Consider the following 24,889-nt stretch of genomic DNA (forward strand, 5'->3'; position numbering starts at 1 on the left):
TTTAGAATTTAAATTAACCAGATCAGTGATATAAAAATTAAATTGAATTAAAACAACATATCGAGAACCGTAGGTTCGTCCAACTAGCTGAGCATCATTAACATGTTGAAGTTGTAGAGCCATTGTTGGAAATCGCTCCCAAGCCCATAGTTGCAAAAGTACGAGAGGCCTAGCTATCTCTCGAACCTCAGGTCTTGTTGCTTTACATAGTTGTTTATACAACCATGCCAAGCATGTTCCACCCCACAAATACCGCCCCACATCATGGAGGTTAGCTAACAGTAGCAGGAACATCAAGTGAACAAAATGACTTGATTTATCTGAAAACAGACTTCCACCCATCATTTGTAGTATATATGCTCACTCATATCTTATGACGGTTTCCTCGTCTGCATCATCTGTGAGCTCATGAAATTGTGTTCCTAACCATATTAAACTTAACCTCGATTCTTTAATCTTGTCGGCAGGTGGGGTCGCACCGAGGTACAGTTGACAAACTTTTGACCAGTCATCGTACATCACTTCGGTGACCGACTCACCGTCAACAGGTAACCCCAACAACACTTCTATGTCTTGTAGAGTGATAGTTCACTCTTCAACAGACATATGAAATGTATGCATCTCGAGCCTCCATCTCTCGACCAAGGCTGTGATCAAATGCCAGTCCAATCCTAATCTGGCAACCCCATAGAATCCAGATATGCGTAGTAGTGGTAGTATTCGAGGGTGGAGCGGGATAGTGCGCTGGAGAACTGCCTCTCAACGCCTGCAAGATATTTCTCCAGTAGTACGATCTCGTCATACAACAGATGATCGATGAATGGACTGGTCGTACTAAACATTGGGATCAACAGGTCTTGGGGTTTAAAACCATGATCTGAAAAAAAAAATATTTATTTCTCAATTAGAAGAATAATGTACAACTTAATTAAAAGAATAATGTACAACTTTATAATAAAAAAAAAATTGAATATACAATAAAAGATAAGTGGGTGAAGGAAATCTCGCTAAGTTTGTGATGAGGATCTCGCTCTAGAAGGAAATCTCGCTAATTTTGTGATGGGTATCTCGCTCTAGAAAGAAAACTCGCTAGAAATGTGGGCTGAATCTCGTTGGTAAGGTGAGTATCGTTAGGAAGACAGTTTGTTAAAGAAATGCTTGATCTCACTCATGAGGAGGACTCGCTCATAATTGTCTTTACTTTATTTACTTTCCATAGAAATATATATATATATATACACACATGACCAGTGAGAAAAAAAACTAATAATCATTAATGAAAAAGTAACAATAATAGCAGAATTTTGTTAAACTAATAACTATAATTGAGTAAGTTTAATGAAAGTGCATATATTAAAATTGACTATAATTGAATAAGTTTGAAAAAAATATGGTCAACCTTGATTTAATTAATAAGTAAATTAAAAAAAAGTGTGAGGTCCTATCACCATGCTGCTCCTGCTCTGATTCCCCTGCGCGATTCCCTGCATGCATTGACCGACTGCATGCATGCTTCCTCTGCCAGCCACTGATCCGATTCCCCTGCTCCGATTCCCTGCATGCATTGACGCATTCATGCCCATCTGTCATAGCCTTAATGCCTCCTCAACCACCCCAAACTCGTGGGTCGAGTATTCAATACTCGACTTACATCCTTTTAAACCTCCATCCTCTTCATTTTTGCTCACTCCTCTCCCCTTGATTTGCTCACTGCCCCTTCATAGCTCACTGCCCCCTCACTGCCTTCGAAAATAAACCTTCAAAATCATCTTCCTCTCCTCCCATTTCCATTTCCATTTCTCTTCTTGTATTTTTTTAATACAAATTATTCTCACACAACTATACTGGTTCGTTACTCTACTAAATTTTTATTTTTTAAGAATAATTATAAATTTTATTTTTGTTCTTATATTATTATTATTTTTTAAATTTTTTGTAGTTGTTGTCAGATAACAAATAACAGGAAAAAATGGTGAACGTTGACTCTTTGAAGGAAAAAAGAGAAATACCGTCGAATCTGTGATTTGAACTTATGATATTTGAAAAGTTTAGTTTATTATTATGATATTTGATTTATTTAGTATTAACTTTGATGTTTATAGTGTTAAAATGTTTAGTTTATTGTTATGTTTAAGAAGTTGATATTTATAGTTTAATACAAAATTATTGTGATAGTTAACAAATATAGTATAGTTTCAAAAGTTAATATGGTTTGAAAATTTTAGTTTATTCATATGAAAATTATTGTTGTTATGTTTATTATGATAAGTTGATATTTTCTAGTATTAACTTTGAAAATATAGTTTAATATGGTTTAAAAAAGTTTAATTTAATTTAATTTTTTTATTTTGTATTAAATTTGAAAAAATGGTTTAAAAAAGTTTACCTCATTTTAATTTGAAAAGTTTAATTTGTTGTTATTTTTAAAAATAGTAATAAAAAGTTTAATTTATTGTTATGTTTAAAAAGTTGATGTTCATAAAACTTAAAAAGTTTATGTTTATAAATTAAAAAATTTAATATTTTTTAATATACTTCTTATAAAAAGTATAATACAAAAAAATGATGTTTGTCTTTTTTTTTTTTTAAGAAAATGACAGACAAATGCTTGGGATTTTTGTTGTTTACAAATGGTAATATGATTGATGGTATTGATGAAGTTGAGTATGACCAATCACCCAGTGGGAGTTTTACCATAAATGTGAATAGTGGAATTATATTTGAACAATTTATTGAAATGACTGGGATGTTACTTAGTGTAGATATGGGAGAAAATCAAACAGAAATAATATATAGACATCCTAATCTATAACCATCAGGATCAATAAGGTTTATGTCATTCCCTATTTTGAATGCACAAGCTATGAACTTGATGTTCTCAATGGCAATGCCACTGCCAAATCTAGTACATTTGTATGTAAATGTAAATAGGATAGGGGTGGATCCTGATACATCATTAAACCACTTTGAAGATCTAACTCAATGTATCGATCCTGATCCGGAGTCAGTTGCATCGCCATGTGATAATGAAGATATGTCGGTTAACAACCTGTACAGATACTTCAGAACAGAAACGGATGACGAATTTGAAAAGTTGGATTTCGATGGTCGTGAACATGAGATGCTTTCAGATACGTTCAATGATTTGGATATGAATGTACTGGATAGTATTCGGGAACATGACCCAATTGTAGCTCCTGTGGACGTTGACAATACTCAATTGTATAAAGGGATGATTTGTCAAGACAAGGAAATGCTACAACACGTTATCAAATGTTTTGCAATAAAGTATTACGCACCATATGAGGTTGTTGAATCTACACTGACGATTTGGACAATTTGGTGTAAGAAGTGGGAGGAAGATTGTAAGTAGAGACTTCATGCAATAAAGAAAAAATCGCATGGCTTGTTCGAGATCACTAAGTATGATGAGCAACATACATGTTTTTATTCAGAACTAAGTCAAAGTCACGTGCAATTGGATTCATCAATGATTGCACTAGAGTTTTGTGACGCTGTAAGAGAAAAACCATCTATCAGTGTGTACAACTGTAGTCCGACATCAAATCAAAGTTTGGATATCATGTTCCTTACCATAGGGTATGGGAGGGAAAAAGAAAAGCGTTGACTAAAGTGTTCGGTGATTGGGATGAGTTTTACAAATTCTTGCCCAGGTGGTTATATATGGTTAAGTAGACCAATCCCGGAACACGTGTAGAGTGGAGAGTTAAAGAAACGCTTACTAAAGACCATGTTATCTTAACTTCTGTATTTTGGGCATTTGGTCCTTGTATAGAAGCTTTTAATAAATGTCGGCTGATAATTCAGATAGTGGTACACACTTGTACGACAAATATAGAGAAAAACTGTTGATTGCTACATCAGTTGACTCGAACGACCATCTTCTTCCACTTGCATTTGTCATTGCTGATGAAGAGTCCACAGACTCATGGAGATGGTTCCTGAAACAAAATTGTAACACACGAAGAGGTGTGTTTAATTTCAGATTGACATGTTGGTATAATCGCAACAATGAACAACCCAGCAAATGGTTGGACGGGACCGAAATGTCACCATCATTTCTGCTTACGACATATCGTCAGCAACTTTAATAAAAAAGTATAAATTTAATTCATTGAAAAATTATGTTTATCGTGTCGGGTGTCAGTTTCAAATTCAAAAGTTCAACAAAGCAATTGAACATATCAAAAGAATAAATCAAAGCTGAATATTTTTGACAACATTAGTTTAGAGCAATGAACTCAAACACATGATGGATGATTCAGATATAGGTTGATGACGAAAAATCTATCAGAGTGCATAAATAGAGTCCTCAAAGGAGCTCGGATGTTGCCTATAAATGCTCTTGCTCAGATAACATTCTTTAAACGCGTGAACTATTTCGAGAAAAGAAGAAAAGAAATAAGGGATGAATTGGAGCGTCAAGATAAATACACCCGGTAATATTATTATATATATATATATATTTTATTCATAATTTATTTCAAACATATTTTATAATACTAAGTGGAGTAAAAATCCAGATACGTACACGAGAAAATAAATAAATGGGCGGCAGGATCTAGTAAACATGAAGTACAATCATACGATCGGTATGAAGGTGTGTTTCATGTGAAGACCGGATGCTATAGTCTCAATGCCAAAGGAGGAAATGTTCAAATATTGAGGCTAAACAGGTCCGAGCGTTATTGTTCATGTAACAAGTGGCAAGCATTCGGCATTCCATGCTCGCATTTTATGGCCGTGCTCACATTTTAACATGAACTACGAAGATTTAAGGACTACTACAAATTGTCAACGTATGCTGAATGTTACTCTCTTCAATTTTAACCTATACTGCATGAAGATTACTGGATCACACACCCTAATATGCCCGTCTTACATCCTGATCCATCGTTGTTGAGAAAACCTGGTATATTGAAAAGTTCATGTTATCACAATGAGATGGATTGGACAGAACCAGCCACTTGACAACGATGTGGATTTTGTAAGACATAATCGTAGGAAGTGTCCTTCGTTACTAAGATGGGCTCCAGATAGATAGGGATTGAAAAATAAATATTTTTTTTATTATATATTCAATTTTTTTATTATAATTTATTGTATATTCAATTTTTTTATAATAATTTATTGTATATTCAATTTTTTTTATAATAATTTATTGTATATTCAATTTTTTTATAATAATTTATTGTATATTCAATTTTTTTATTGTAATCAATAAAGTTTTACATTATTCTTTACCCTCACACTGCATATCCTGAGGAGACTTATTCAATTATAGTCAATTTTAATATATGCACTTTCATTAAACTTAATTATAGTTATTAATGGTAACAAAATTCTGTTATTGTTGTTATTTTTTCGTTAATGATTATTAACTTTTTTTTCTCATTGGTCATATATATATATATATTTCCATGGAAAGTAAATAAAGTGAAGACAATTATGAGCGAGATCCTCCTCCTTAGTGAGATCCTCGTGAACGAGATCCTCCTCATGAGCGAGATCCTCATGAGCAAGATCCTTCTAATGAGTGAGATCCTCATGAGCGAGATCAAACATTTCTGTCTTCCTAACGATGCCCACCTTACCAGCGAGATTTAGCCCACATTTCTAGCGAGATTCCCTTCTAGAGCGAGACCCCCATCACAAAATTAGCGAGATTTCCTTTTAGAGCGAGATCCTCATCACAAAATTAGCGAGATTTCCTTCACCCACTTATCTTCCTTGTCGAGGGTTGAAGTTTCAACTTATGTATGTCGAAACTTCAACCTTCAACAACCTAATATACATCATCACAAAATTAGCGAGATTTTCTTCTAGAGCGAGATCCTTATCACAAAATTCGCGAGATTTCCTTCACCCACTTATCTTCCTTGTCGAGGGTTGAAGTTTCCACTTATGTATGTCGAAACTTCAACCTTCGACAACCCTAATATACATATTGTTTCCAACTTTTTCTTTGTTTGTCAAGTTCTCAACGTTCGACCTCTACATTAATCGAATCCTCAACCCTCGACTTCTAGCCTTGAACTCCCAAAACAACAATATTTCTCGTTTCAAAACAACAATATTTCTTTAATAAGTTTTGAAAACAACCATATTAATATTAAAGGTCCGAAACTTCTTCCTTCCCCAATCCTTATTTCAAATTTTAGTAATTTCATTTTTTTTTATGCATACAAAAGTTATGATTGAATTCTAGCCTTGTTTAGTGCTTCAAACGCCTAATATCATTTTAAAAGCCCCATAATAAATATAATATCTCAGATTATAAAGTCAGTTATATATATTGTAACATAGTTATTGTACAAAAATTTTATCATTAAACATGTTCAAAAATTAATTATTTATAATTTATATTCACCATTTAGTAAGTACCTATATTTACTTTTATAGTTTGTAAATATATCATAAAACAGATTTGGACAAGTGTTTAAATTGGGGTACAAATTTTGAAATTTTACTAAACGCATATTTAAAAATATAAAATACAACTTTGTTTTCATTGATTTTTTTTAGATTGTCCATCAAACATGCATGTCCCTAAACACTTTGTTAGGTAACTTCTTTGATTTTTTAAAATTAAGTTTATTTATATTGCTTTCAACCATGAATTTTGTCAGATACATTATCTATCTTTTAAGATTGTTTTCAAATTTTAAGCCCGAGGTTTGAAAATAACTAAAAAGAATAGTTTAAAATCTTGTTTTGTTTTTATAATTTGGTTAATAATTTAAATATTTCTTTAAGAAGAACGAATAATAAAGAAATGATAAAGAAGTAATAAAAAAATTTTAAAAGCGTAAACTAAAAACAAAATCACTGTAGTCTTGTTTGGTAATCATTTGGATTTTGGTTTTTGTTTTTGAAAACTAAACTTATTTAGTCTATATTTCTTACCATGGTTAAATTCTTAACCAAATTTAAAAAACAAAAATAACTTTTTGAAGTTGCATTTTTTAGTTTTCAAAATTTGGCTTGGTTTTTTAAATAATTAGTGAAAAGTAGATAACAAAAGAAGAAATTTGGAGATGGAAGTAGTGTCCATAGATTTAATTTTCAAAATAAAAACAAAAAACAAAAATAGTTACCGAACATGGCCTATGAAATACTTTCTTAGCGCTCTATAGCATGTAATTATTGAATTAAACAAAATTTAATAAGATATTTTATTTAATTTTATGAGTTGAGAGAATTTAATATGATATATTCAACCAGTTAGTTAAAGCGCTGTCTTCGATTAATTGGTCAATTATCCAAAGACTTTCACCTTTAAATGCTCTGCGTCGACACTACAATAAGAGAATTAAATGTTACATTTGCTTGCTTCTTTTTTTTTTTTTTTCTTAACAAGGTGGTTCAGGTTGTTACAACCTTAAATTACAAGCTTATTTCCTAGAAATCTGATAAATATTTTAAAAAATAAGAGAATTAAATTTTGATATCTCAATTTAATATAAATGTCGATAGAAATCTGATAAATATTTTTAAAATAAAAAATTTAAATCATATATTTAAATTAATCAATAATTTTTTCTTTTTTGCACTTTTTAAATGAGTTTAAATACTTGTTTTAATATTGAAGTGATGACATTTTTAAAATTACATCATTTTATCAAATTTTTTCCCGTAAAAATTCTCTAGAAAAGTAATTTATTATAATTCTTTGGAAAAGTAATTGTATTATAATATACCTATGTTTGGAAATAATTTTAAAATTGTTAAAATTATTTTAATGTTTGAAGTCATTTCGAAAGAAGTTAATAACTCAAAATTAATTTAATATTTAATTCTAGAGTTTAAAATTTTTATATCATCAAAAATTGATTTTGAATGATTAAAAATATATTTTAAAGTAATTTTAAAATCGATCAGTGATTTTGATCGTTTTAAAAATACTTTACAGATACGAATTTGTTTTATACTTTTGAGTTTTGACTTCCTTATTAAAAAAATTGAAAAATAGTTTCACTTAGAAAATAAATTAATATATTTGTTCCGAATAAATATTATATGTTCCCGTGTCCAATTTTAATTGGAACTTAATAGTGAAATTTTGACCAAGAAAATGGGCCGTCATGTTTGAAGAGGAATAATAAAACCATTTACCCTTTTTATTAATTAAAAAATACTGTCGTTTTTTTAAATTGGATGTTTATATTTGACTTTAAGTTAAAATTAAGAAGTTTCGTTATATTTCCAAAAGATAAAAGAAAACAAGTTCGTCAAAGAGAATTACAAATTAATAATTAATATGTTAAATTATTCATCAACGGCCCATTTTTCTGAGTTTTATTATTGGACTAAGTAATAACGATTTTTCCCCTAGATTAGATATTGAAAAAGTGCATCACTATTTTTTTAAAAAAAATATATATATGAGTGTTTGAACTAGTTTACGTACACATTGACTAATCTCATGAAATAACTCGTCTGATCCTATAATATTTAGATGTCAATAAAACTCGTAAGATATTAAATCTTAGATAAATGACGACTATAAAATTAATCTTGCATCAATAACATTTGTCACTAAAAAAAAAATTACTGAGGCACCATTGTTATCTAAAAAAAATAAATTTTGTTGACCGATCTAAATATAACTCGATGATTTATAACATTAATAACTTTTCATGTCAAATTATTTTTATATATCCTTACCCTGTGTTGTGATATCCTCAAGAAAATTAGATGAGTCAATGTTGGCTAATAATTATGGTCTTCTTTGATAACTATTTCATTTTTGGTTTTTAGTTTTTGAAAATTAAGACTATAAATATTTAAGTTTCTTGCTTTGTTATCTATTTTTTCCTAATGTTTTAAAAAACCAAATCAAGTTTTGAAAACTAAAAGAAAATAATTTTAAAACTTATTTTTATTTTTAAAATTTACTTAAGACTTAATTTCACTAAAGAAAGATGAAAATCAAGATAAATAGACTTAATTTTCAAAAATCAAATAATTACACTACAAAATTATTTTGTATACATTATAGATTTTTATGAATGAACACAAAATATATAGTAGTCAATCTTTGCAAGCCATTAAAAATAAGAATAATAAAAAATAAATAAATAAAACATTTGAAATCCACCGAATCTAATATGCTCTTAGACCTTAGTTTTATCTGACAGCTTATTTTAATTCGTCAATTATAGCACTTCATTCAAATTTAATCGAATAGAATACCAACTTAATATTATTTATATCAAATCGAATATAGTTTAATTGACATGCGAATGTGTTAGAAATAATGAGATTTGTAGTTTGAATCTTTTTACTTCAATTTAATATAAAAAAAAAATCTCAATATTATTGATATAAAGAAATAAATAAATAAAAAAAGTTAAAAATATGAATGGTTCAAATTTAGAAACTTTAACTCAATTATTTTTTAATTTAAAAATTAAGGATAGATGAGTCTGACATAATTTTCGTGCAACCATTTTTCATGTTAAATTACGTTTAATAAAATTTATTTTTAAGTCTTACATTTTTCAAAATATTTCTCATAATAAATTTGCACAATAAGTGATTTTTACTCAGATTAAAGTGCTCTTTTCTGATCATAGACCTATTAGCATTATGCTTGATACGAGGATCCCTTGGGTTGTTAAGATAGCTTGAACCTTTGTTCCAAATCTCTTCTGGATTAGGGGAAAAATATGTTTAATAATATAAAGCAAAAATTGAGGATTGTAAAAGAGTTCTCTCCTCTGCCTATGATAATCTAGTGGACATCAATAATGATCAGATCTATTCAATTGAGTTTGAACTTGAAAGGCTCCGTGAAAAAGAAGAAATCTATTGAAAACATAGATGAAGAGAGGATTGGCTCAAGTGGGGTAATAGAAACACCAAGTGGTTTCATAAAAAAGCATCCTTGAGAAAGAAAAGGAACGAAATTACTGGTACTTGTCCAAGGATGGGGTTTAGTTTGAGGATGAAAGTAAAATCAGAGAGATTTTCCAAAACCAATTCAGCTCTTTTCACTTCTTCAGAGCCTAGTGAGGATCACATTAATCGATTATTGATCATAAAAATTTTCTTATGAAATGAACAAAAATCTTGGTGTTGAGTTTTCAAGAGACAAGATTGAAGTGGCCTTAAATCAAATGCTTCCTAGAAAGTCCCTCCATCCTGATGGTTTCTCTGCTATTTTCTTCCCGACTTACTGGGGTATTGTAAGTAATAAAACTGTGGAAAACTATTTGGACATCTTAAATATCAAGAAGAGTATAAAGGACTAAAACTCTACCAACAGTGTTTTAATCCCTAAAGTTTAAAATCCTCGTAATGTGGGTGATCTTTGTCTTCCTAGTCTTTGTAATATCACATACACATTGGTTTTTAAGACGATTGCTAATAGATTAAAAACTATTCTGAATGAGATTATCACGGAGTATCAATTTACTTTTATTCCTGGTAGGTCCATTTTCGACAATATTATGATGGGTCATGAAATTGTTCGTTATATAAAAGATAATAAATATGGAAATGATGGTATTGCTGCTGTAAAATTAGATTTTAACAAAACTTATGATAAAGTAGAATGGTCTTACTTAAAGGCTATGATGATTCGTTTAGGGTTTGACAATAATCTTATTCTTTTAATCCTCAATTGTATTTCTACAGCCAAATTCTCCATCTCAATGAATAGCAAGACCTCAAGTTGTATCTATCCTTCTAGGGGTCTTCGACAAGAAGATCCTTTATCTCTATATCTCTTTTTAATAGCTTTTGAAGGTTTTTTTTCCCGTTTTCTTCAAACTAATCATCTTTTGGGTTCCATTTTAGGTATCGATGTTCATAGTCAAGCCAAAAGGTTTCCTATCTACTGTTCGCAGATGACAACCTTGTTTTTTTGCAAAGCTTCGCAACAGAACTGTTTTACTTTAAAATACATCTTTAAGAAATTTGAAGAAACATCGGGTGCTAAGATTAATTTCTCTAAATATGCCATGGTCTTTTCTCCAAACGTGGAGATTGAAAAGATGAATCTTCTCAATAGCATCCTTGGTGTGTGTAGAGTCCAAAAACTTGGGAGTTATATGGGTCTCTTTTTATCTTTATCTAGAAACAGAAGTAAGAATTTCAATTTCATTATGGAGAAGATTTGAAAAGTTATGCAGGGTTAGAAGTTTTCTTTCTTCTCTTCTGTAGGTAAGGAAATCCTTATTAAAAATGATGGTCAGGCTATTCCTCCTTATGGTATGAGCCTCTTCAAACTCCCAAAGAGATTTTGTGAGGATATCACAAGGATCTTTGCTCAATTTTGGTGGGGTTCGATTGTCAAGAAGAGAAAAATTCATTGGTTGAAATGGTTTGATTTGTATATACCAAAGGCATTAGGAGGGCTGAATTTTAGAGACCTAGAAGGCTTTAATAGAGCTCTGGTTGCGAAGCAAGCTTGGAAGTTTCTCCCCAATCTAAGATCTCTAGTATCCTGTTGTTTTAAAAGTATCTATTTCAGGGATTGTAGCATCTTAGAGGCAAAAACAGATTTTTTTTTTCCTTTTTGTGGAAAAGTTTGACGTGGGGTTGTTCTTGTTAGGTTTTATGCCCTAAAACTCGTAGATAGTAAATGTTATTAACTGACCGTCATCAATAAAGAGTTATCGATGTTAATTCAATAAATGTTATTGATTGTGTTGTATTCTATTTTTTCTTAATAACTTTAAATCCAATAAACTAACATCTAGGATCGTCTTATGAGTCTTGAACTGTATATGGAGACATATAGGGATAATGTTCAAGAAACAACATAAAGGATCTATAATATAGGGATAAGGCTAGGTACCTTATCCTGATGACACTGTGGATACGACCCACTTTGTATTTGATATAAATGCAATGATCCAATACATTCATGTAAGTGACACACGAGTGGGGGTATCCTATGCAATGAGTTTTCATAAGACCGGATCGCGAAGTAGTAACCACTAGATGTAACACCGTTAACTAGTTAGGTTCTATTTCAATGGATGACCTAGGCAACTTAGCCTTAATCTTGAGTGTATTATGTACTCTTGTATACAATGGATTATATTTTGATTTGTATGGGTGAGAATGGCTAGTTCACCGACTCAAAATGCCTACCATTTTGGGAAAAAAAACTTAGTGGGGAGCTGAGAACATAATACTACAAGATGAAATTCACTCCTTTCCAACTTTAGGGTAAGTAGATAAGTGTTCCCTTAAGTAGTGTCTTCAAGACTTGAACAAAGGGTCCTACCCTCTCATTGGCCCGAGAGGGGTTTCTGTTTATTGGTTGAACCATAAAAAGGTTGTTCATTAGAGGAGTAGTGGTATTTAAGGAGTCAGAGGTAACTCAAGGGTAAAACGATAATTGGACCCAGTTGGCATTATGAACACTCGTGAAGGACTAGTTGTTATTGGTCTATATCCATGGACACAAAAATATATCTATAGTGAGAAGAGTGCAACTGTGGGTCTTTAGTGCAGTGTACCTACAGTTAACAAATATTGATTAATTTGGTTAATGAGTTTAACCAATTAATCTTATATCATTGAAGCTTCTGATCTGCAGGTTCACCAGGTCCTCTTGTTAGTTCACTAAAAGATATTAAAGAAGAATGATTTGAATTTTTCAAATCAATTTGAGGAAATTGTATATTAATATGATCAATATGTAATTGATTATGAATGTGATCTATAATTTAAATTAAGTTGGAAAGAAACATTTGAATGAGATTTAAATAATTAATTTAAGTGAATTAGATTCACAAAGAATTAATTAATTAATAAAGAGGTGTTACACATAGACATACAATGTTTATGGTAATTAAATAGATACGCTAAATTGGATTTAATTTATAAAGGGTTAGTTAATTGATGTGCTAATTAATTAAATAAGTGTTATTTAATTAATTTTGCATTATTAGAAGTGGGAAAAGACCAAAAAGTAAATAAAGTCTTTCTCTCTTATTATTCCAATGACAAAAAATATATTATATATATGTACATCAAATGAGAAAGAAGCAAGTAACAACCAATGAAAATATTAATAGAAATAACAAAAATTTGTTACAACTAATATCCCCCCTCAAGTTGAACTGAAAATGTTAGACAAACCCAACTTGGATCTTATAGTAGAAAACAGTGGAAAGGGAAGAGCTTTAGTAAACCTATTAGCAAGTTGGTGTATAGATCGAATGGGCAGCAGCTTAACAGAACCATCAGCAACTTTATCTCGAACAAAATGACAGTCAAGCTCGATATGTTTAGTCCTCTCATGAAAAATAGGGTTGTTGGCAAGATGAATAGCAGCTTGATTATCACAATAGAGCTAAGAAGGTTGATGAATAGGAATGAGGAGATCATGAAGAAGAGATTGAAGCCAAACAAGTTCACAGGTTGTGGAAGCAAGAGTTCGATATTCAGCCTCTGCAGAAGATCTTGAAACCACATTTTGCTTCTTAGACTTCCAGGAAACAAGAGAACTGCCCAAAAAAATACAATTACCTGTTGTAGACTTCCATGTATCAGGGCAAGATGCCCAATCAGAGTTAGCAAAGGCACGTAGCTAAAATGAATCAACAAGGGAGATCAAGACACCTTGGCCAGGAGCTGATTTCAAATAACGCAAGAGATGATATGCTGCAGATAAATGAGCTTTGCATGGTTTGGCCATAAATTGACTAAGTTTATTAACAACAAACACAATGTTTGGCTGTGAAATAGTCAAGTAAAGAAGTCGACCAACCAGTCTTCTATAGGGAGAAGGATCATCAAGAACTTCCTGGTCAAAATGTCGAAGCTTAACAGTCGGATCCATAGGGAGATTGATCGGCTTAGCACCAAGAAGACCAACATCCTTTAGAATTTGGAGTGTATAATGCCGTTGTGAAATAGAAATACCTTGAGATGAACGAGCAAGCTCAAGGTCCAGAAAATACTTCAACGGCCCAAGGTCTTTGAGCTTAAAAGCAACATGTAAAACCTGTTTAAGTTCATCAATAAGCTTGACATCTGCACCAGTAATGACAATGTCATTAACATACACCAATAAAGCAATAAAATTAGAACCAGAACCGCGAACAAACAGAGAGTAATCGGCTTTAGATTGTTGAAATCCAAGAGAAACCAAAACATCAGAAAATTTGGCAAACCACTGCCTTGAAGCCTACTTGAGACCATATATGGACTTCTTTAATCGACAAACAAGCTTGCCTTTGTGAGGAACCTTAAGTGTATAACCAAGTGGAAGGTCCATATATACTTCTTCAAACAAATCTCCATGAGGAAAAACGTTGTTTACATCTAGTTGAACCAGAGGCCATTGATAGGTGACAACTAAAACAAAAAGAACTCGAACAGTGACTAATTTTGCCACAGGAGAAAATGTCTCAAGAAAATCCAAGCCCTCCTGTTGAGTATATCCTTTAGCAACAAGCCGAGCTTTATATCTCTCAATAGAACCATCTGCATGATGTTTGATTTTATACACCCACTTGCAACCAATGCTATGTTTGGATGGAGGCAAAGGAAGAACCTCCCAAATATCGTTGTCTTCCATGGCTTTCAGTTTAAGCTTCACTGCTGTCTTCCAATGGTCATAAGGTATGGCTTGATGATAAAATTGCGGTTCATAATGAGAGGAAATGACAATGGAAAAGGTACGAAAAACAGAGGAAAGGTGATCATAAGAAAGGGATGAGTGTATGGGATGTCGAGTAGAAAAACTAGGAAGAGAAGTTTGGGTTGTGAGATTGTAGTGATAGTATTTAAGGTAGGAAGGGGGTTTGAGTAGTCCGGATGTCCTCGGAGGTGGAGCAAAGGGTTGAGTATTTAGGTTGGATGAAGGGGAAGGCTGCTGAGCTGAAAGATCAGTGGAAAGAGAGGGGGATGTGACAGGTGAAGAAACTGAAGAGGTAGTTGTGGGAGGTACCGAACAAGAAATTGATAGGGAAAGGTTGTCAGAAGAAAAAGGTTCAATAGGAGTGGGAGGTAAGGTAGGTGTAGTGGGAGGGTGGGCTGAAAAATCGATATCAAGGGCTATAGGAAGGACAATATGCTGAAAAGGGTCTGGTTGCTCGGTCTCCAAGGTCACTTTATGAAAAGGGAATAAATGTTCGTGGAAAAAAACATCTTGGGAAACAAAAAACTTGTTACTAGTGATATCAAAAAGTTTGTAAGCCTTCATACCTGGTGGATAACCAATAAAGACAGCAGGGACAACCCTTGGAGCAAACTTGGAATGACCATGACACAAAGTAGATGCAAAATACAGGCATCCAAAAGTTCTAATAAGAGAATAATCAGCCAAAGTACCTTGCAACAACCCATAAGGTGTTTTCCAACCCAGAATAGGTGAAGGTGTTCTGTTAATAAGATATACTGCGGTCAAAACACATTCATTCCAAAATTTGAGAGGGACTTTGGATTGAAAGAACAATGCTTTGGAAACATTTAACAAATGTTGATGCTTACGTTCAACTATAGAATTATGTTCTGGTCTACCCACATAAGAATATTAATGTAAAACCCCTCTTTGTAAGAAAAACTCAACAAAAGAAAGCTCAGAAGCATTATCAGAACGAAACACTTTGATTTTCTTATCATACTGAGTCTCAACATAAGAAAAGAACTGAGGTATAATCTTCAAAACATCAGACTTGGATTTTAACATGAAGATCCAAGTGAAACGACTATGATCATCTACTATAGTAAGGAAAAATTTATGTTCAGCATGAGTATGTGTAGAAAACAGACCCCAAATATCAGTATGAATCAAATAAAAAACAGCAGATGATCTATTATTATTCGATTCAAAAGACAATTTCTTTTGCTTTGCTAAAGGACAAATGTCACAAGGAAATGTGCTATTAAGAGAAATAGAATCAAGATGTAAAACATGTTTCAAAGCAGATAATCGAGATAGGGATGAATGTCCAAGCCTGGCATGCCATAAGGAAGAATTATTGGAAGAAGCAACATTAATAACGTGAGAAGGTACTGTACTGATGTAAGGTTGCCCAACAATATACAAACCATCACGCAACCTACCCTTGCCAATCGTCTTCAAAGTGGACTTTGCCTGAATATCACAAGAATCAGTGGAGAAATGGACAGAGACATTACCATCGGATGTTAAGGCACTGATAGAAAGTAAGTTGTATTGAAATTCTGGAATATATAGAACATGATGAAGATGAAGTGACCCAAAAAGAGTGATAATGACAAGAAAAGATATTGAAATTCTTGTGTTATCAGGCAGAACAACAGTAGTACTAGTCGGCTGTAGCTTGTGAAATAAATGCTTTTGGAAACATATATGTGTAGAAGCCCCAAAATCAATGATCTAGAGAGAATTTAAGAACAAATACCTGCTATATGTGTGACTGAATTAGCATCGGCCTTGGCCATATTAAGCTTGGACTGCAGCATAGTGAGAAGTTGCTGAAGAGTGTCATTGGTAATCACATTTCCAGATGGCGCAGAAGATGACGAAGAAGCAGAATCAACATGATTAGCAGAGGAATTGGATAAAGGATGTTGCTTATGAACTGATTAGAGCGTCCTTTATGCTTTTAGCCTTGTGGATACCCATGGAGCTTGTAGCATTTATCAGCAGTATGACCGGTGATGTTGCAACAAGTACAAACAGGACAACCTTTGTTATGCTTTGAAGAGGGCTGATGATTACTCTATTGTAAGGGGTTATCATTTTTCTGCACAGCCAATGTAACAGCAGGAGAAGGGGGATTACCAAGAGACTGATGTTGTTCTTGTTGAACAACAAAAGAAAAGGCCTTGTTAATAGGTGAAGGCAGGTCTATGAGAAGAATCTGAGAACGAGTGTGGTTGAAACTGTTGTTTAGCCTCATTAGAAAACAGAGGAGATACTCGAATTGAAGAAAATATTCCATGGACTTGATGCTGCCACAGTACACTGCCCACAAGTACAACTAGGGCGATAGGAAACATACTTATCCCATAAACTCTTCATTTTTGTAAAATCCATAGTGACAGACTCTTGATATTGCTTGAGGCTGGATAACTCTCGTTTGAGATGAAAAATACGAGGTTTGTTGCGTCTTTGGAAACGATCTTGAAGATCAAGCCATATTGCTCAAGCCGACTTGGTGAAGAGAATACTTGAAGAGATACTCTTAGAAACAGAGTTGAGAATCCAGGCAACAACAACATTATTGTTGCAAATCCATAAGGGAAGAAGATCATCTGTGGGTCGAAGAAGAGAACCGTCAATGAAACTAAGTTTGTTTCGGATGGAAAGAGCAAGAACCATCGATCTGCTCCAAGAAATGTAGTTTTCATCGATGAGAAGTTCGGAAACAAGAACAAGATTGGAAGTGTCACTATGATGAAGAACGTAGGGAGTGTACTGATCTTGATGAGAGAGGTGAAGCCCAATAGTCAGAAAGTCGGCTGAGGAAGACGGATCGACCGGAGGAGGAAGAGGCGTCTCGGGAAAAGTTATTTTGACTTTGCGCGGGAAGGGGAAGGGGAAAAAAAATTAGGGATTTGAAGAGTTTTCTCTCTCTGATACCATATTAGAAGTGGGAAAAGACCAAAAAGTAAATAAAGTCTTTCTCTCTTATTATTCCAAAGACAGAAAATACATTATATATATGTACATCCAATGAGAAAGAAGCAAATAACAACTAATGAAAATATTAACCGAAATAACAAAAACTTGTTACAACTAATATGCATAAGGATAAGTTGGACTTAGAGAAGGGGCTAACCCTTCTCCATATAAAGCCTTCCTTATGGCTCTTTTAGGGCAAGATTAAATTTTGTAATTTTTACCTTAGCCACCAAAGAAATCCTCTCTATTCTCTCCAAAGAATTCTTTCCTCTTCACCCTCTTCCAGTAGTTGGATACCACCTATCCATATATTGGAATCCTAAAGAACAACGAGGTTATTCTTGTGGTTGTGTTCAATATTGTTCGAGGAGACGTTCCTATTTGAGATTGTGTTCGTTGGAAAAACGAGAGGATCGTCTTAGGAACTCGGGAATCTTCAAAGGTAAGAATGGTTCTTCCTTCTTATTTCTTCTTCTCAAGCATGCTTTTAACATGTTTATTTTTCTATATTCTATTTAGAACACTATTTTTTTTTTGTTTCTTTAAAAATGGAATTTTGAGATGCAAGGCGTTCACACACTTTCGCTCAGGATTCGATCCCAACAGTTCTTTTATAAATGAAGAAATTAGATTCTATTTCACTAATGACAAATCTATTAAGATGTTCGCTTGGATCCTTAAGGAGTTATTGTTTAAATCAGTGTGTTTAAATAATAAGTTCAAATATGCTCTGATTTCTAATTTCATTATCCAGGTGGGTCAATAGGATATGACTATACTTAAGGAGGCTACTCAAGAAGTAGATGATCTCATCATCAAAATTCCTATCAATTTGAATGCTAAGGATATAATCTGTTGGAATTTTAACAAATACTACCTTTACTCTATTAAGTTTGGTTATAAGTGGTTCCAACGATCAAAGTTGTGTTTTTGTTCTACAAGTGAAGATTTTATGGAGTTGGTATGGAAGAACTTATGGAAGCTCAATATCCCTACCAAAATCAAATTGTTTGTTTGGAAGGCTCTAAAAAATATCATTCCTACAAGAGTTAATTTCTGTAACAAAAGACTCAATATTTTGCAAGTTTGTCCTATTTGTCAGAACAGATCAGAATCACTAGATCATATTTTTTTTCACTTGTAGAGGAGCTAAGATGATATGGAAATTAATTATGACTAACCATTTGCTCGAAGAGATTTTCAATGACAAATTTCTGGATTAATGGTTTCACTACAACATTCTTGCTCCCTAAAAAATATGGAACTAATTGCTATATCATGCTGGGGTATGTGGAATGATAGAAATGCAATTATCAAGGGTAGAAATATAATCCTAGTAGAAGTGAAAAGTAGATAAATAAGAGATTATCATGAGCAGTTTATTAGAGGATCTCTTTGAAAAGAAATGACTCAGAACGGTAGATTCAAGCTTCACACAACATGCAACAGGAAATGGACTCCTCCTCCTCAAGGGTCATTTTCTCTTTAACGTTGATGCTGCGTGGACCAAAATCGTACTTCTACAGGTCTGAGAGTTACTATTTAAAGCTATGATGGTTTGGTAATTGCGTTACTTTCAAAGAATCTGGCCATGGATTTTACTTCCTCGGTTGCTGAACTCCTTGCAATAATCAAAGGCTTGAAATTGGCTCAATCACTTGGAATTTCTAATCTTCTGGTTGATTCAGACTGCTTTCTGGCTGTAAATCTCATTAACAAGGGTCATGTGGCTTTGCACGAGATCGAAAGTTGTGTCGATGAAGTGTTGTCACTGAATAAGGGCTTCAATTGTATTTCTTTTATCTATGTAAATCGGTTGTGTAATCGGCTAGCTGTTGCTTTAGCAAAAGAAGCTAGGGCCAATCATTAGGATAGAATATAAGCCTAGGATTTTCTAGCCCATTTTCTCGGTATTGCTGACTTGGATGTCATTCATTCTTAGCTCATGAAACAGTATAAAATTCTTCCTTTTCAAAAAAAAAAAAAAAAAGAAAAAAAAAAAAAAAAGATATATACTAGAGATAAAGTCACGAAAAAATAAAAAGGAAAAAAAGTCAAGTATAACATCTAGAAAAGTAGAATTAAGTTAAAAAAAAAACAAAATAGAACGAAATCTTAACAAATACACCAAAACAAGTAAATAGATGGAAGAAGATAGACATAAAAAAAACAATGATAATAAATAACATTTTAGAGCTAATAACTAAGTGTATAGTAATCATTTTTATAATTTCCAAATATATCAAAATTTATAAGTGATAAATTTTATAGTTGATAGACTATTATCAACAACAAAATCTATTACTATCAACTTTGAAAGTAAATTTTGCTATATCTTCAAAACCTATATCTAGATCTAAATGTGAGAGAAATTAGGCGAGAATCTAAACAATTAATGTAAATGTGACAAAAAAGAATTTAGAAATAAAATTAGAGTCCATGAGAGAGAAGGTAAAACAATTAGAGAAATTACATTTTACTCCAATATAGGATTTTATCAATTCAAACTCTAAATTAATAATTGTATCAATTTAAGTCTTAAACTTTCGTAACTGTATCAATTAAACCTTCGTTCAAATGTAATTAAAAAAAAATATCATGCAAAATACAATTGTTTCAATTAAATTTCTAAATGGTTATGAATGAATCAATTTAGACCCTTACACATTTGAAAATCATCCATATATTCAATGTTTATATGTGTATAGAGATTTCCTCAAATGTTGGATTAATGAAATGGTAAGAATTAGAATTGGTGTATGGACAATTTTCAAAAAAAGTCTAAATCGATTCACTTAAAAAATTTAGGGGTTTAAATGCTAAAATTATAAATTTGCAAATATAATTTAAAATAATATAATTTAAATTGATATAACCTCTAAATTTATAAAACCCAGAAAGGTAAATATTAAAAATAAATTTAGATAATTTAATAATGAGAAGAATGAAAAGCAAAAGACAACATGACCACGATTCAGAGTTGGAAAATCGAAAAAATGTCAAATTATGATAACATATAAAAATAATGTTTAGATAAATATGGCCACCTACTCCAATTTCTCGAGAAGACATTTCAATTTTCAGAGCCAAAAAAGAGAGTGATGCATGTTTTTAGTTTTTCAAAGTACACTAATTTATATATATATATATTGTCTGAATAAAATATTATGTATTATTCAAACTATATATAGGTATTTATTGACGACCAACCCAACCCTATTAGAAATAGTAATAATAATAATAATAATAAAACTCCTAGTTGTCGGAAAAAAAAAAATATAACAATTCTTTTTCTTTGAGTTCACACAACGATTACGAGATGAATGATTGAATCTCCGATCTTTAAAATCGGAGTACATATCAATACCAGCTAAGTTCACTTTGATATAATGATTCTTTATTTAAAAGAGTTGTATATTACTTAAATTAGTGTTTTCTAATTATAAAATCAGTATTCTTTAATGATAATAATCTCAAATAAAATAATAAAGACAATTTAATAATTTCTAATTATCATGCCTACATACTTAAAGTTACATTTTTTTTTTCAAAGATAATAAATTGGCTAAGATATGAAAATATTTTTTAAGGTGAACAAGAAGTTGATAAAGAATTATTAGTGAACAAACTAACTTTTTTTAACATTTTTTTTAAAAAAATAATACATTAGATAAGATACACTAATAGTTAATGATTCGATATCTTTTGTCTAAAAAATAATAAATTTAGGCCATGAGCTATTTTTTTTCTTTTTTAGCGAAATGTCTCCAAAAAAGGAAGGCTGAATTTAAAAGAAATTGATAATTTAAAATAGTTGACAAGATCAAAATAATCAATTTTCTTGAAATAGTTTGTTGAGTTTTACCATTTTTTTTATCCACAAAACTATACTCAGACTTATTCTTTTAGAGTTTCTTTTCTACAAATGAAGATGGGATATAAACCTAAAACATATACGAATTAGAAAGAATGATAGATGCAGAGAATGTCAAGCTGATAAAGGAAAATCTAAGGGTAGCTCGAGATCGTTAAAAGAGTTATGTAGATAAGAGACGAAGAGAATTAGAATTTGATGTCGGATACTAGATTTTTCTCAAGTTGTCTCTATGGAAATGAGTGCTATGCTCCAGTAAGAAAGGAAAGCGGAGGCCGAAGTATATTGGACTTTGTGAGATTATAGAATGTGTTAGACTGTCAGCTTACAGATTAGCATTGTCAACGGAGAGCTTAATCCGATGATCATTGGGATAGTCTTCCTACTTAAAGATCGAAGGTTCGATTCCTCATCTCTGTGAAAACCATATTAAAAACATTTAGGAGAAACAAACATATACATTTCAAAAACAAAAGACCACAAACAAAATCGTAAACAGATAGAACTTTACTCTTTTTTTTTTCCTTGAAAAATTAAGCTTATAAATATTAATTCTATCTATAACTTTTTAACTTTATTACCTACCTCAAGTTTTGAAAACTAAAAAATGTAGGACCATTTGATAGATTTCATTTTTTGTTTTTTATTTTTGAAATTTATGTTTGTGTCATCTCAATTTTCTATCATACACGATTTTCATCTATTTTAAATAAACAACTGAATGCCTAATCACATTCTAAAAACAAAAAACCTAATTACAAAAAATAAATATTTTAGGTTCTTTTTGATAACATTTCGTTGTTTGTTTTTTATTTTTGAAATGTTTGCTTATTTGCACAAAATTTTTCAACATTTTTTAGAAGAAACATTTGAACCTTGAGCTAATTTTAAAAAGAAATACCCGTTTTTGAAAATTACTTTTCTTTTTTTAAAATATTGGCTTCATTTTTAAAATTATTAGTAGAAAATGGGTTAAAAATATACAAACCTATGAGTACAAGTATTATTTATAAGCTTAGAATACAATTAAATTTTTTTAAAGAATGTGCATATTTTCTCCTAATTTGTTTACTATGGTTCATACCTCTTAAAAAAAAAAACATTTGATTATTAGTCCAATTCTATCTTCCTCTAGTTTCAAAACTTTGTTTTAATTTTGAAAATATTTGCTTGAAATAGATAATTAAACAAAGAAAACTCATAACTAAAAGTAGTCATTTATAGGTTTAATTTTCGAAATTCTAATGATTATAAATTAAAGCCTAATTCTTTTTTTAATTTTGTGTTTAATATTATTGATATGTTAGATATAAAATCAAAGGTTTATAAATCAATTAGGTGCAAAATTTAAACATAAGAGACCTATTAGTCATATTAAAAATATTTCAAGAACTATTATATTTTTAAAATAAGTTGGCTTATTAATATTTAAGGATCAAATAGTATATCATATATAACTTTTTTTTTTGCTCTTTTTTTGTTTTTTTTTTTTTAAATTCTTATAATCTTTTCTATATTAACGCCAATTTAAGACCTAAACAATACTTGTACTATTAACTATTAAAAATTAAATTAAATTATAAATTTGTACGTAGTACATGACCTTCAAAAACTTTATGATCACATCCTTAAATTTCTAATTTTGATTCTAACTAATTTTCATCACTAACATTCTTAACAATTTTTTTTTCTTAAATATTTACGTGACAAGATAATTAAACCAAAATGTAAGGACAATATGAACATAATTTAATTGACTAATATTATTGATCTAAAAATTAGAAGTTGAATTCTCATCCACATGTAAAAATAATTTATTTTTTTAAAAAAACTTCCATAATATTTGGTGGCACAAGAATAAGTGAGCAGAATAAAATTTAACAACAAATGAACAAATATATATATATATATATATATATATATATATCCATGAACTCTTATTTTATTTGAAAAATGTATTGTGTTTAGGGTATTGTTTTTCTTAAGAGGATGTTTGACTCACCAACATAAGTTAAGTTGAGTTGGTAAAAATTATCAACCCAATGTTTGGCCCACCAACGTTAAATGTTGGTGGAGTTGAGTTGGTTTTCTTACCAACTCACCCCAACTCACTCTAACTCCCTCCAACTCTCTCTCTCTAACTTTCGCCAACTCTCTCTCCCTCAAATATTCTCAATGACTCCATTCATCAGCTACCATTGGCAACTACAACTACCACACTTCGGCAACACACTCTGACAACTACCTTTGCACGACCAACATAAATCCAATAACCAACTTCAGGATCTAGTAGCCACCTCTGACGACAATTCTAGCGATCAACTCTACCTTCGCATAAAGCAACTCCGACGACCACCTTCATGCTGCTAATTTCGACGACCAACTCTAGGCTCTGGTAAGTACCTCCGGCGACCACATTCACACAAGCAATTCTGACGGCATACTCTAATGACCACTTTTGAGCGACCAACTTCAATGACCAACTCCAGGCTTTAGCAACCACTTTCATATGACAACTTGAAGAAGACCACCTTTGATGATAAAATCCCGTGACAACCACCTTTGACAACCAACACTAACATTTACTTCAGGCGACCAACTCCGACGAAGACCACCTCTTACTTGTAGGGTCCAAACTAGTTGCACAATTCCTCCAATAACTAGTTTGATATTCATTAATTTTAAGTTTGAAGTTTACTTTTTATAATCCAAATTTTATTTAATTATTGGGGAATAATTTGTGATGTGTTGAATGTTATTCATTACTATGCTGTCACATCCCCTCCCAGATTACATTTCTAACCTAAGAGGAGATGTAAGGACAGTAAATACCACCCTTTTATGATACTTATTGTCCGCCTGAACCTGCTTTACCTAAAAACTCGTATAATTATTTAAACAACAACATGTTTCAAATTATTATTTATTCAACAACCAACTTTTAATATTCATACAAATTATTTTACATGTCCCAAAATTTCTTATTTACAACTCGAACCCTAAAATACTGACACTATATAAGAAGACCAATCTTGTGGTAGATCTCGACTTCAAGCAGCAACTGGAGTTCCTTCTATATCGGAGGAGGGGGAACAAAAAAAAAAAAAAAAAAAAAGAGCTAGAAAGCACAATGGATGGTGTTTTATTATGAACATAAGGTTTTCTTTCAAAAATATATATAGAAACAATTTTAAACAAATATAAACAAACAACTGAGCATAGAGACATTCAAACAAGTTCCAAAACACGATCATTATTAGGTAAAACATATCAACACAGTAGAATGGCATGATCATAAGTCTCCTCATATCAAAGATAAAATTCATGTAACTCTGATCCAAGTCCAGAAATCCACACCAAACCATGTACCTGTTTAGTCAACCTATCTCATGTGCACATGTCAACTTTTCCCA

This window comes from Benincasa hispida, chromosome 11 (genome assembly GCF_009727055.1).
Source record: "Benincasa hispida cultivar B227 chromosome 11, ASM972705v1, whole genome shotgun sequence".
Lineage (NCBI taxonomy): Eukaryota > Viridiplantae > Streptophyta > Magnoliopsida > Cucurbitales > Cucurbitaceae > Benincasa > Benincasa hispida.